The following is a 14324-nucleotide window of genomic DNA, read 5'->3' on the forward strand; positions in this document are numbered from 1 at the left end:
TCATTTATCAATGTGAATAGAGGCCTTTGATTGGAATTCTTCCCTTTAAACCAATAAATCTATCTCTGTGTCTATCTCTATGTTAATATTGAATGATTTATTGGTTGACACATGTTTTTGTTTTGTCACTGTATATATATATATATGAAAGAAAGTTTTGGCTCTTTTGAATTGTTGATATCTTCTAGTGTGTACTTAGAAGGCTGTTTTTTTTTTACATTTTGCTAAGTCCTATAGAGCCTATAGTCTAGGCAACAGTGTTATACAACCCATCGACATCAATAACTTAACAGCATGTTCCTTTCTAAGATAATTTATTTATTTTAACAAAAAATGAAACAGTGTATCACGTCTCCTGCCTCAATTTAATTCACATCAGACAGACGCAACCACCACACCAACCCAGCATAACCAACAGACGCAACAACCACACCAACCCAGCATAACCAACAGACGCAACAACCACACCAACCCAGCATAACCAACAGACGCAACAACCACACCAACCCAGCATAACCAACAGACGCAACAACCACACCAACCCAGCATAACCAACAGACGCAACAACCACACCAACCCAGCATAACCAACAGACGCAACAACCACACCAACCCAGCATAACCAACACTCATGGCAGTGCTGAACATCACGCTATTTTTTCCTTGGCACAAATTGTATAAATTTTAAAAGCTCAGCAGCAAATAGTTGGTTAGAATAAGAAGACCGAGTCTCTTGAGAACGTTTGTATTTCATTATTATTATTGCTTTTATATAGCGCTACATTCATGCTTATATAGCATGCTCAGAGCGCTTTTGGTCCAATCTCATTTGTGGACCAGTTGGGGGGGGGGGGGGGAGAGGGGGTATCTAGGAGTTGGTTTTCCGTGCTGCCTTTAGGCGCTCAGTAAACACAACTCTTCCCGAGTCGGGTGTCGAACCTCGAGCCCCCTTCTAGGGGGCCAAGCCAAGCCAAGTTCAAGCGCACTTGACCACTTGACCACGCTTCCCACATTATGTTTGTGATGACTTTCAATGCTGGCATTTATTGCCCACACCTACTCAATCTTAGCGGCATTGAACGAATGGTGCTATTAATGTCTTTGAACTTCTCTCCTATTTACATGTGAGCATCAATAGAAGATATCTATTTACATTAAGCAATAGACAAATGCTGAACACTATGGCACTTTAAACAACAACAGCTACGAACATTGAGTGTTTGTTTAAATGAACAGAATATCTCGTGGAACTCGACAAGTTCAAAGCAAGACCCAAAACCGAGATTCAAAGCGCGTTTTAAAGCGCAGGACTCAAAGCGGAATTTATTAAAACTCACAGATCGTTGACATCCCCCCCCCCCCAACAAAACTGCAGTTCGTGAGCAGCTGTTTATCGCCTGAGGTCATACTTGTTGCAGCAGATCAAAGCCTGGGGGGGGGGGGGGAGCACGTAGAGTCGATGTTTATGAGAAGAACTGTTGACATTTGTTTCCTTCAATTAAGGGACACTAGGTTTGTTTGTTGATGCAAAAGTGGAAATCAGTTAGAGCTCTTATTTTGAGATTAGGTCTTGTTCATGAAGATGTGTCAAGAGTATTTAGGCCTAGTGCTATCTGTTCATGGGTAGAGGAGTATTTAGGCCTAGTGCTATCTGTTCATGTGTAGAGGAGTATTTAGGCCTAGTGCTATCTGTTCATGTGTAGAGGAGTATTTAGGCCTAGTGCTATCTGTTCATGTGTAGAGGAGTATTTAGGCCTAGTGCTATCTGTGCATGGGTAGAGGAGTATTTAGGCCTAGTGCTATCTGTGCATGGGTAGAGGAGTATTTAGGCCTAGTGCTATCTGTTCATGTGTAGAGGAGTATTTAGGCCTAGTGCTATCTGTTCATGTGTAGAGGAGTATTTAGGCCTAGTGGTATCTGTTCATGTGTAGAGGAGTATTTAGGCCTAGTGCTATCTGTTCATGTGTAGAGGAGTATTTAGGCCTAGTGCTATCTGTTCATGTGTAGAGGAGTATTTAGGCCTAGTGCTATCTGTTCATGTGTAGAGGAGTATTTAGGCCTAGTGCTATCTGTTCATGTGTAGAGGAGTATTTAGGCCTAGTGCTATCTGTTCATGTGTAGAGGAGTATTTAGGCCTAGTGCTATCTGTTCATGTGTAGAGGAGTATTTAGGCCTAGTGCTATCTGTTCATGTGTAGAGGAGTATTTAGGCCTAGTGCTATCTGTTCATGTGTAGAGGAGTATTTAGGCCTAGTGCTATCTGTTCATGGGTAGAGGAGTATTTAGGCCTAGTGCTATCTGTTCATGGGTAGAGGAGTATTTAGGCCTAGTGTTACTTGTTCAGATCTAGATCTAGATCTTGTAGATCTAGATTCTAGATCTAAATTATATCATATCTAGAACTAGTCAAGAATCTAGATCTTGTCTAGATCTAGATTCTATATATATATTCTATATTCTGGATCTAGTCTAGACCTATTAAGTAAATAGAGCGATTATGATCAGGATTAGTAGGCCTACTAGTGGGTAATAGTGTATAAGCCTATGCTGTTAAAAGAGTCTTTTGCTTTTATGTGAAAAATAACGCCAAATTTTTAAAATTTCTTTAAACGATCAAAACAAGAATATGGCTTGAATAAATTTATCTTTGTAATCTTGTTAGTACTGAATCATCAACTTTCACAATAAGTGTACTTGTGCATGTAAGCTAGTTAAAAGAATACATTCAACACATGATACTCCAATACAAAACATTACATTGGGGATGGATTATGCATTTGCTACTCATATTCTTCGCCCTTAAGGAGCCATCATTGTAAACAAAACATAATTACGTTATCACACTTTGACTAGCACTGACCTTTAAATCTTTAGATATTGACCAAACACATATAACTATAGGCTACAGGCACGTAGTTCTGTTACTTCTGTGGCAGTACAAACTTTAGAAAGCTAATGACCTGATAAGTCAAACTGAAGCCTGACCTATGTACATTAAAGCAGACAGTCATTTTTCTAGTCGTAATCATTTATCGACTTCCAAAACTTTTATTTTTGGAGGACTTTGATTGCCGCGTGCCTCTAATTGGTGTTGAGTAGTGGATCAATAGAGACTCACTCGTGGTTTAAAGACCAGAAAGAGAGGGAATGAGTTCACTTACATTCCAGGCCATTGAATTCCACGTGGTTATCAAATGCAGACGTAATCAAGTGCTCGACTAATGAATGTCAAGTGTAGCTTTACCCCAGCCCGACTGAAACATTATCACACACACATAGACACACATAGACACGCACACTCTTATATTCCTTTGAGAATGGTCTATCATTGCATCAACGTACATGTACACTTACACTTTATGCATCAACGTACATGTACACTTACACTTTAGGCATCAACGTACATGTACACTTACACTTTATGCATCAAGACAAAACATGTTCTTAGGTTGTTTTTTTTTGGTAACTTGCTTAATTTTTTTTTTTTGTAAAAGGCAGCAGCTTTTAACTTAGACCTAGATCCTCTCGGGATGTTAAGGCATTCAAAGCTGCTAGGTTAGTTCCAGACCAAAATGTTCACTATTCACTCAGGACCAGACAATGGTGATCTTACTCTGTCCCACACAATAGCTAGGTATATAGAGGCCCGAGTACGCTATTCTTTCTCATCGTGGCACTCGGGTGGAGACGATCACTAGAGGAAGTGATTAGGCAAAATGAATAGCAATACAAAACTCCTGTGGGAGTGTCCAAGGGAATGCGAGAGCTTTCCCATTGCACGGTGCGGAGTTGAAAGAGAGCTTCCACGTCCCTGTCGATAATCCATGCGCCGTTCCTCAAGGGACCGTTACACTAATGGCGAGTCCTGCACGGTTAGCTTGGTACAACATAGGAAAATGGAGGGGGTTCCCGGTGTACTCGGTCTTCGGCCATGCATTAGGTATATATCGTATATAGGTATATCTAGGTATCTAGGTATGCTCTTAAAACAAATCACAACAATTTTGCTACTTTGCTACCCGTGGTTAAACTTTATAACCAATTTTCATCCTGTTCACTTTGAGTACATTGTATTATCAATGGCTACATTTAGACACACCTTTTAACCAACTGCTAGTTTATTAACTTTGGCTAGACCTTGTAACCAATATTAAATTCCTTCAGCATAAAAAAAAATGCGTCTACATCACATCTACACCCCCCCCCCCCAACTAAAATAACTCATTAACTTTAAATACATTCACTCTTAAAAAAAAATCCTGCACGCCGAGGACGATGACGTCAGTGAACTACACTTAATGCTTGTTTTTTCTATGGATCCTCCCCCTTCCCCCCCCCCCCCCGCCCCCGTACATCTCTCATAGAAGTTGAAAAGACATTTTTGACGGTGTATATAAACTTTGGGGGGGGGATTAAGAAAATAAAACCAGCATTAATTATGATATTCTCTATAATTCTATTATTAATAACAACTTCTAGCAATGTACTGCACAAGAGAGAGACAGAGAGAGACAGAGAGACAGAGAGAGACAGAGAGAGAGAGACAGAGAGAGAGAGACAGAGATGTGACACGAGATATTAAATGGGCTTAACAGTAAACATTGTTTGTAACCGTTGCATTGATTGTTTGGTAAAACCCAAAGTATCATTAAGTTTAAGTTTCTCCTGCATAGGATGATTTGTTTCACGTGTCACAGACCTTATAAACATTGTTTGCTATCATGTCAGAAGTGAGACATATCAGTTCAACACTCAGAGACATTAGAAATGATATCTCTCAATATACGCGAGCTAACTTTCAAGTACCGGTAAACAAAAAAAAATGAAGTTCTCCTTTCAGGTAAAAGATGATGTAAGACTCATCCGAGTTTAAGATCAACGGGTAACGAGGAACTCATGGAAGGCCCGAAGATCCTTAAGTTCAAAGACTAATCTTCACCAGGATTTGAACACTTAACCTATCTATTGGACACTAAGCGTTTTATCCCTTAGCCACCTCGTTCGCCAATAAAGGGCTTAAAAAACTAAATCTAACTCGGACTAAGCTCTAATCAACATCTCTATGAAGTGAAATATGGATATGCCGAATAGCCGATATGGTAGCACTTCCTTTCGAAGAGGTCTCTAATTAGAATACTAGTGGATAATGTATTTAGTTTTTGTTTCTAAGACATTCCTTTGTAATTTTACAAGGCCTTCATTTCGTCCTATTGGTACCAATGTATGCTACATTTCTAGGCCTACAGCAACATTCACGTTGTACCTACTCTTTACCCAACAACAGGTTTACAGCAACATTAACTTTGTACCTACTCTTTACCCAACAACAGGTTTACAGCAACATTCACGTTGTACCTACTCTTTCTTTACCCAACAACAGGTTTACAGCAACATTCACTTTGTACCTACTCTTTCTTTACCCAACAACAGGTTTACAGCAACATTCACGTTGTTCCTACTCTTTCTTTACCCAACAACAGGTTTACAGAAACATTCACTTTGTACCTACTCTTTCTTTACCCAACAACAGGTTTACAGCAACATTCACGTTGTACCTACTCTTTCTTTACCCAACAACAGGTTTACAGCAACATTCACGTTGTACCTACTCTTTACCCAACAACAGGTTTACAGAAACATTCACTTTGTACCTACTCTTTACCCAACAACAGGTTTACAGCAACATTCACGTTGTACCTACTCTTTCTTTACCCAACAACAGGTTTACAGCAACATTCACTTTGTACCTACTCTTTCTTTACCCAACAACAGGTTTACAGCAACATTCACGTTGTTCCTACTCTTTCTTTACCCAACAACAGGTTTACAGAAACATTCACTTTGTATCTACTCTTTCTTTACCCAACAACAGGTTTACAGCAACATTCACGTTGTACCTACTCTTTCTTTACCCAACAACAGGTTTACAGCAACATTCACGTTGTACCTACTCTTTACCCAACAACAGGTTTACAGCAACATTCACGTTGTACCTACTCTTTCTTTACCCAACAACAGGTTTACAGCAACATTCACTTTGTACCTACTCTTTCTTTACCCAACAACAGGTTTACAGCAACATTCACGTTGTTCCTACTCTTTCTTTACCCAACAACAGGTTTACAGAAACATTCACTTTGTACCTACTCTTTCTTTACCCAACAACAGGTTTACAGCAACATTCACGTTGTACCTACTCTTTCTTTACCCAACAACAGGTTTACAGCAACATTCACGTTGTACCTACTCTTTACCCAACAACAGGTTTACAGAAACATTCACTTTGTACCTACTCTTTACCCAACAACAGGTTTACAGCAACATTCACGTTGTTCCTACTCTTTCTTTACCCAACAACAGGTTTACAGCAACATTCACGTTGTACCTACTCTTTCTTTACCCAACAACAGGTTTACAGCAACATTCACGTTGTACCTACTCTTTACCCAACAACAGGTTTACAGCAACATTAACTTTGTACCTACTCTTTACCCAACAACAGGTTTACAGCAACATTCACGTTGTACCTACTCTTTCTTTACCCAACAACAGGTTTACAGCAACATTCACTTTGTACCTACTCTTTCTTTACCCAACAACAGGTTTACAGCAACATTCACGTTGTTCCTACTCTTTCTTTACCCAACAACAGGTTTACAGAAACATTCACTTTGTACCTACTCTTTCTTTACCCAACAACAGGTTTACAGCAACATTCACGTTGTACCTACTCTTTCTTTACCCAACAACAGGTTTACAGCAACATTCACGTTGTACCTACTCTTTACCCAACAACAGGTTTACAGAAACATTCACTTTGTACCTACTCTTTCTTTACCCAACAACAGGTTTACAGCAACATTAACTTTGTACCTACTCTTTACCCAACAACAGGTTTACAGCAACATTCACGTTGTACCTACTCTTTCTTTACCCAACAACAGGTTTACAGCAACATTCACTTTGTACCTACTCTTTCTTTACCCAACAACAGGTTTACAGCAACATTCACGTTGTTCCTACTCTTTCTTTACCCAACAACAGGTTTACAGAAACATTCACTTTGTACCTACTCTTTCTTTACCCAACAACAGGTTTACAGCAACATTCACGTTGTACCTACTCTTTCTTTACCCAACAACAGGTTTACAGCAACATTCACGTTGTACCTACTCTTTACCCAACAACAGGTTTACAGAAACATTCACTTTGTACCTACTCTTTCTTTACCCAACAACAGGTTTACAGCAACATTCACGTTGTTCCTACTCTTTCTTTACCCAACAACAGGTTTACAGCAACATTCACGTTGTACCTACTCTTTACCCAACAACAGGTTTACAGCAACATTAACTTTGTACCTACTCTTTACCCAACAACAGGTTTACAGCAACATTCACGTTGTACCTACTCTTTCTTTACCCAACAACAGGTTTACAGCAACATTCACTTTGTACCTACTCTTTCTTTACCCAACAACAGGTTTACAGCAACATTCACGTTGTTCCTACTCTTTCTTTACCCAACAACAGGTTTACAGAAACATTCACTTTGTACCTACTCTTTACCCAACAACAGGTTTACAGCAACATTCACGTTGTACCTACTCTTTCTTTACCCAACAACAGGTTTACAGCAACATTCACTTTGTACCTACTCTTTACCCAACAACAGGTTTACAGCAACATTCACGTTGTACCTACTCTTTCTTTACCCAACAACAGGTTTACAGCAACATTCACGTTGTACCTACTCTTTACCCAACAACAGGTTTACAGCAACATTCACGTTGTACCTACTCTTTACCCAACAACAGGTTTACAGCAACATTCACGTTGTACCTACTCTTTACCCAACAACAGGTTTACAGCAACATTCACTTTGTACCTACTCTTTCTTTACCCAACAACAGGTTTACAAACTCAATTATTACTCGCAGAGAATTCATCATTTTATTTCATGAGATTCTTTCCCCTTTCGACAGTCCATTGTCCGTTCCTGGGAGTGTGCCGTCACCGTTCTGTCACGTGACATGTTCTTTCCATTAAAACGCACAGAAGTTTTATAAATTGTTAGACGGTGTTGTGCCAACTTGTTTCCTGTTCTCATTACTCCCCTGGGCCTGACTCTTCCTGTAGCCTGGTGGGCAGTTTCATTTCCGGTGTAACAACTAAAACAACCTTTTGTTGGAACCAACTCTAAGCAAGCAATGTGATGTTAAATACCTTTGAAAGCAATTTTGAGAAAACTTTCCATTTCGCTTTATTTAGCCGACTAGTTCAGGAATATTTTGAAGGATGTACACATAGTTTCAATCATTTGTACAATTCCTCTTATCAGCTTGTAAACAAATTCTTCTTGGGATAAAAAACAAAAAACCTGGGTAGACACGGATCTCGAAAAGGGCTCTAACGATTTTTCATTTTTCTAGAAATTTGACAGCTAAAGTTTATCTTTGGGAAAAGAATTACTAAGAAATTGGCCACACAAGAAAAACTGGTTTGACCGTTATAATTTTTCAAACTATATTCTTAAAATTAGATTTGGTCTGGAGATATAAACAATGTAGAACTTGAACTCACACACATGTCATCGGGTATTCCGGCATGTAGTCATTAAAGAGTTCAAGAAATAAATAAACGAGAAGAAACCTGTTGTCTTCTAAGTCTCGACCTATTGACCTATCACCAAACTAGAATCTTTCTATCTATACTATAGATCTAGATTCAGTAGTGTAGTCTAGCCTACTTGATGTTAATGTTGCCATGTCTGGATCAGTATCACCAAAATAGTATTGTATCTACTCTGAATAGATTAATACAGGCGCTTAACCAGCATTTTAGTCGGGGGAATATTGGCGGAGTTAAAAAATCAATTCTTCTTATCTGTATGCAAATTCTTCATGAACAAAACCTGGGTGGACATGGATCTCGAAAACGGCTCAAACGATTGTCTGGAGGTCTAGACAATTTATATCTTATACATAAATACGTGGGAATTTCACTAAAGAGTTATATAAATGAATACGTTCAGACCATAGACTTATATATACTATCTAGACTGGACATAGAGATTTTTTAACACTATAAAAAATGTCGTGAAAATTTTTTAGAAAGTTGGATCAAGGCGTTGTTTTGTAAAGTGGTTAGAAAAATTACAGCATTTTTTTTAACCCTAACCTACGTAACATATAATTTAATTTTTAGATCTAGATCTAGTAAATGAACATAAAAAATAAGAGTACTCTCGTCTCATTATTATTATTTTGCAATTTTTAGATACATACTCTAGAAAGATCTAGGTAATCAATTTACTTAAATGTACATAAGATGATTTAAATCAACATGAATTATTTCGATCTAGTATTTTTGAAACATTATCTCAAGGGAAACAAACAGGAAATGGCTTTGTTTCATATATTTGCGTGAATATACGAGAAATGATTTTGCATTATTTCTAAACTTAGAAAACTAAAGATCATTACTTTTCTAAGACAGAAAAGATTGATTGGGGCGACTCCCCTTAGAGCTTGAAAAAGAGTTTACGTACATAAAAATCTATCTATCTATATATATAGGTCTTTGAATCGATCAATCGCGGATAAGAATTTATTTCCGGTTTCCAGTCTAGTATAATATATAAGTCTATGGTTCAGACGTACAAGATCATTTTGCACACTACTTTTTTTTTATGCTACTAAGTCTGGATCTATATTTCCAAACTTGAATCTTCTATATCATATCTCTAGAACAATATTCTAATCAGTATATCACCAAACTTGAATCTTCTATACTATATCTAGAAATTGAATTTTCTAGTCAGTATATCACTAAACTAGAATCTTATATAGTATATACTAATATATACCATATCTCAAACTAGATCTAGATCCAGTATTGGTATAGTCTAGACTTATGTCTTTTAATGTTAGTATGTTACCATATCTGGATCTAAATCCCCAAATGAGAGTTTTATACCCTGGGTAGATACATGGTGTAATCACAATTTTTTTTTATGTCGGCGGGGGGATTAGTACGGGAGCAAAAATGTTTCCTTTTTTTTTTTTTTATCAATTATACATTATTTATTAAGAGCGAAGTAACTTTTTTAAATTGATGACCGTTCTTTAATGATTGGCCACAGGGACAAAAGTGAAAATAATTGCTATGTTGTTCTCATTAACTTAAGTCGCTCATTAGCAGGACACTGAAAGCTCAAATGGTCCTAGACAAGTGTCCTACAATGATGTTCGATAGAGTGCAGCTGACACAATAAGCAAATTCCCTTCACCTTCAGCCATCTCTTCATCCAACTCGTCTTCATCCTCAGCAGTAGTAGCCTGGTATTGTTGCTATTCTGAAACGTGGTCATCTCTTCATCCAACTCGTCTTCATCCTCAGCAGTAGTAGCCTGGTATTGTTGCTATTCTGAAACGTGGTCATCTCTTCATCCAACTAGTCTTCATCCTCAGCAGTAGTAGCCTGGTATTGTTGCTATTCTGAAACGTGGTCATCTCTTCATCCAACTCGTCTTCATCCTCAGCAGTAGTAGCCTGGTATTGTTGCTATTCTGAAACGTGGTCATCTCTTCATCCAACTAGTCTTCATCCTCAGCAGTAGTAGCCTGGTATTGTTGCTATTCTGAAACGTGGTCATCTCTTCATCCAACTCGTCTTCATCCTCAGCAGTAGTAGCCTGGTATTGTTGCTATTCTGAAACGTGGTCATCTCTTCATCCAACTCGTCTTCATCCTCAGCAGTAGTAGCCTAGTATTGTTGCTATTCTGAAACGTGGTCATCTCTTCATCCAACTAGTCTTCATCCTCAGCAGTAGTAGCCTGGTATTGTTGCTATTCTGAAACGTGGTCATTTCTTCATCCAACTAGTCTTCATCCTCAGCAGTAGTAGCCTGGTATTGTTTCTATTCTGAAACGTGGTCATCTCTTCATCCAACTCGTCTTCATCCTCAGCAGTAGTAGCCTGGTATTGTTGCTATTCTGAAACGAGGTCTTTCTTATTGGACTCGGCTTCAGTGAACTCCATCTCGTACATGCCCTCACCATTGCACCAAACCTTTATCCTTTCTGGCTTGTTCTATTTATCTCTATTGTTAAGTAGGTATGACACCTATCTAAACATTTCATTTACACTTAGCTAAGAAATTCTACACACCAGGAATTTCCTACCCAATGTACTGTAGATTTTACATTTGAATACTTTGTGGGATACGGTTCGTTGGTTAAACGCTGAGATTTCTAAAAGGATACATTTTCTACTACCGCAAGTGTTGAGGTAGCGCAGTGTTTCTCAACCTTTTACATGCCTACCTCCCAACAGCTTCTACACGTCACGCCTAACTCCCAACAGCTTCTACATGTCTGGCCTACCTCCCAACAGCTTTTACATTTACGCCTCCCTTAGCTAGCTAGAAAGTATCGGAGAGTTCCGAAAGTTTCCGTAGGGTGGTTCTTGGATAAGAGCATCGACGCTTAGCATTTTTCCTGCATTGTGAGTTTCAGAAATGCATCCTCCTGCCGTTAAGAGCACACTATCTGTCCTACTCAAATGAAAAGAAAGTGCAGGTCAAATAATAGGGGTTGGGGTGCAGCACTGGTCTATACTAAAGTGTGAGGAACATTCGAGGTACATATAGACCACGTACATCTGTAATAGGAGGAGTGTCCTAAGATTGTCACGCAAAAGATTCCAACTCAAAAGATGGCGCTTACACTCGGAAGAAATGGGATCGTTCTGAAGTGAAAAAGACGGATAGAATCGCGTTTACTTTACACTTTACAGATGCCTAGCGCAGTACAACCGATCCTAATAATCAGATTAAAAGTCTCTTAATTTAAATATTTTTTTAAACATTGGTGATAATGTCTTTTTTTTTCTTAATCAATAATCAAATTTGATTTTAAACTTTAATTCAAATACAAACAATTTCCCTCCTTGAAATAAAGATAACTTGGGGTGGGGGGCACAGCACAGGTTGAGAAACGCTGAGATCAAGTGTCACATGTAGTCCCCAATGTCTTTAGGTATGCCATGTAGAAGTAGTGTAGGAAACAACATGTTTGTCTTATTTGATGAAGATGGACCAGTCTGTCAAGATTTCTGGTCAGGATAATAAGCACGACACATCGGTTATCTGCGACTTTTATTGTAGAGCGTCGCGTCATTTCATCTTTTTTGTCAATATATAACTCTACACACGTACATTGAAATGAGGACAAGCAAAATCAAAATACCAAAAAATAAACAAAAGCTTCTATTACGTCTATCAATGAGTTTGGATCAGTCATATACATACAATGTGTAATAAGCCTCAGACGACAATCTATAATGGGGACTAATTCAGCTTATACCACAACTTCGGTCAAGTACTATTTCTTTCTCTTGCTAGAGAAATACAACAAAGTAATTTATTACCAATATTTAATTAACAATTTAAAAAAAGATTATTGTGTTGTTAAGTAAAAGAAATAATTATGCATAATTTCAGCTTAATCCTAGATTGGGTGTCGGAGAAATGACGTGTACAAACTTTTGGCCAGACATACAGACACACATACGGACAGACTAAGGGAGTTGATATATGCTTTGTAAAAACACTTTTAGATTGAAAGACTTTTAGATGATACAAACACGTTTAAGACACGTTTAGATTATTATTAGATTATTATTTTATGTTACGTCACTCACTAGTATCGATCAATCTACGGTCTAATAAATGGACAATAGACACACTAGTTTAGCACTGCAGGGAGGAGTCGAGAATGAAGCCAGAGATATGTGTGTACTCACGGACTGCTATCAATGTACACAGCCTTTATGTTTAACGTCAAAACGAGACAAATGAAATGTGCCATGAACTGGTCACGGTTTCAAGCTAAATTCATTTATATCACTAGTGGATACTCTCCCCATGTAATTGATGTAACTAGGACATTACATTAGTCGGCAAAATAGATTATCTCTCCCCCTCCCCCCTTTTTTTGGCTACCTTAATTTTTTGTGTGGGCCTGCCAGGTGGGATTGCCCGTTCGGACGCACGTTATTACTACCGAAACGGTGAACGGTGAAAAAAAAACACAAAAAAACTAAGAGTATTTGAACCGTGCATGGGAGTCCAATGCATCAACTGGTCCTCTCTAGCTCAAATTTCGTTCCTGGGAATCAAGAAAAAACTGTCAGGTTAAGCTGTTGGACTATTTTTTTAGCGGCCCCCGAAAGGGGAAAAGACGCTATTAGTTTTGTGTGAAACGTCTGTCCGTCTGACCTTCTGTCCGTCCGTCCCGTTTAGATCTCGTAAACTAGAAAAGATATTGAAAATCGGACATCACAATATTTTAGACCATTCAAAGTTCTGATGCAACGGCTACTTTTTTTTTCTGAAAGTGAAAAATCTAATTTTTAAAATCAGTTATGCAAGTATTTTTTTAAAGAGAAAAAGCTAATTAGTATGCATTATAAATAAGACCTAATTTAAAACGAATAGTAATCTTATAAATGTCATTTTCCTAATATTTTGTAACTGCGGGAAATGTCGATCATTTCTATATTGATGATTCGAATAAGAAATTGAGCCTTTTAAAAAAATTAGATCAATTATAAGACATCAGTTAGGCCAAGGAAGGCGCGGTGCCTGAGGGGTAGAGCGCTTGGCTTCCGAACCGGGGGTCCCGGGTTCGAATCCTGGTGAAGACTGGGATTTTAAACTTTGGAATCTTTGGCGCCTCTGAGTCCACTCAACTCTAATGGGTACCTGGCAATAGTTGGGGAAAAGTAAAGGCGGTTGGTCGTTGTGCTGACTACATGACACTCTCGTTAATCGTAGGCCACAAAAACAGATGAACTTTACATCTGCCCTATAGACCATAAGGTCTGAAAGGGGAACTAGTTAGGCCAGGTTCACATCTAACTTTACATTCACTTTCACCTATCCTTTGATCTGCTGGATCGTTGGGACACTACACAAGATCTGTTAACCTTCTTACTCCATTCTTATCTCTCATTTGTCTTTGATATAATTTCATTCGTATGTTCTTGCTGTTTTTTTCTTGTTCAATATTTCATTTAATGAAAGAGAGAGAGAGAGAGTGAATGAGTGAGAGAGAGAAAGAGAGAGAGAGGATTGAAAGAGAGAATGAGAGAGAGAGAGAGAGAAAAACGAGACATTGAAGAGCTTGAACTTTATTTTTTTTTACATCGTCAAGACTTATCAAAGGCCTATACATAAATGTTCTCTTACTGTTGTCTCGATGGTCTCGGGTTCAAACCCTGCCGACAATCCTGCACCGACAAGCGAGATATTTGAGCTATGAT

General features: G+C 38.4%; 1 protein-coding gene across 1 annotated transcript in view; it reads left to right on the forward strand.

The window, feature by feature from the left end:
• Window positions 1-14324, forward strand: part of LOC106066069 (uncharacterized) — a 107057-nt gene that overhangs the window by 20060 nt on the left and 72673 nt on the right. The window lies entirely within an intron of this gene.

Source organism: Biomphalaria glabrata, chromosome 5 (assembly GCF_947242115.1).
Source record: "Biomphalaria glabrata chromosome 5, xgBioGlab47.1, whole genome shotgun sequence".
In the NCBI taxonomy this organism is placed as follows: Eukaryota; Metazoa; Mollusca; class Gastropoda; family Planorbidae; genus Biomphalaria; species Biomphalaria glabrata.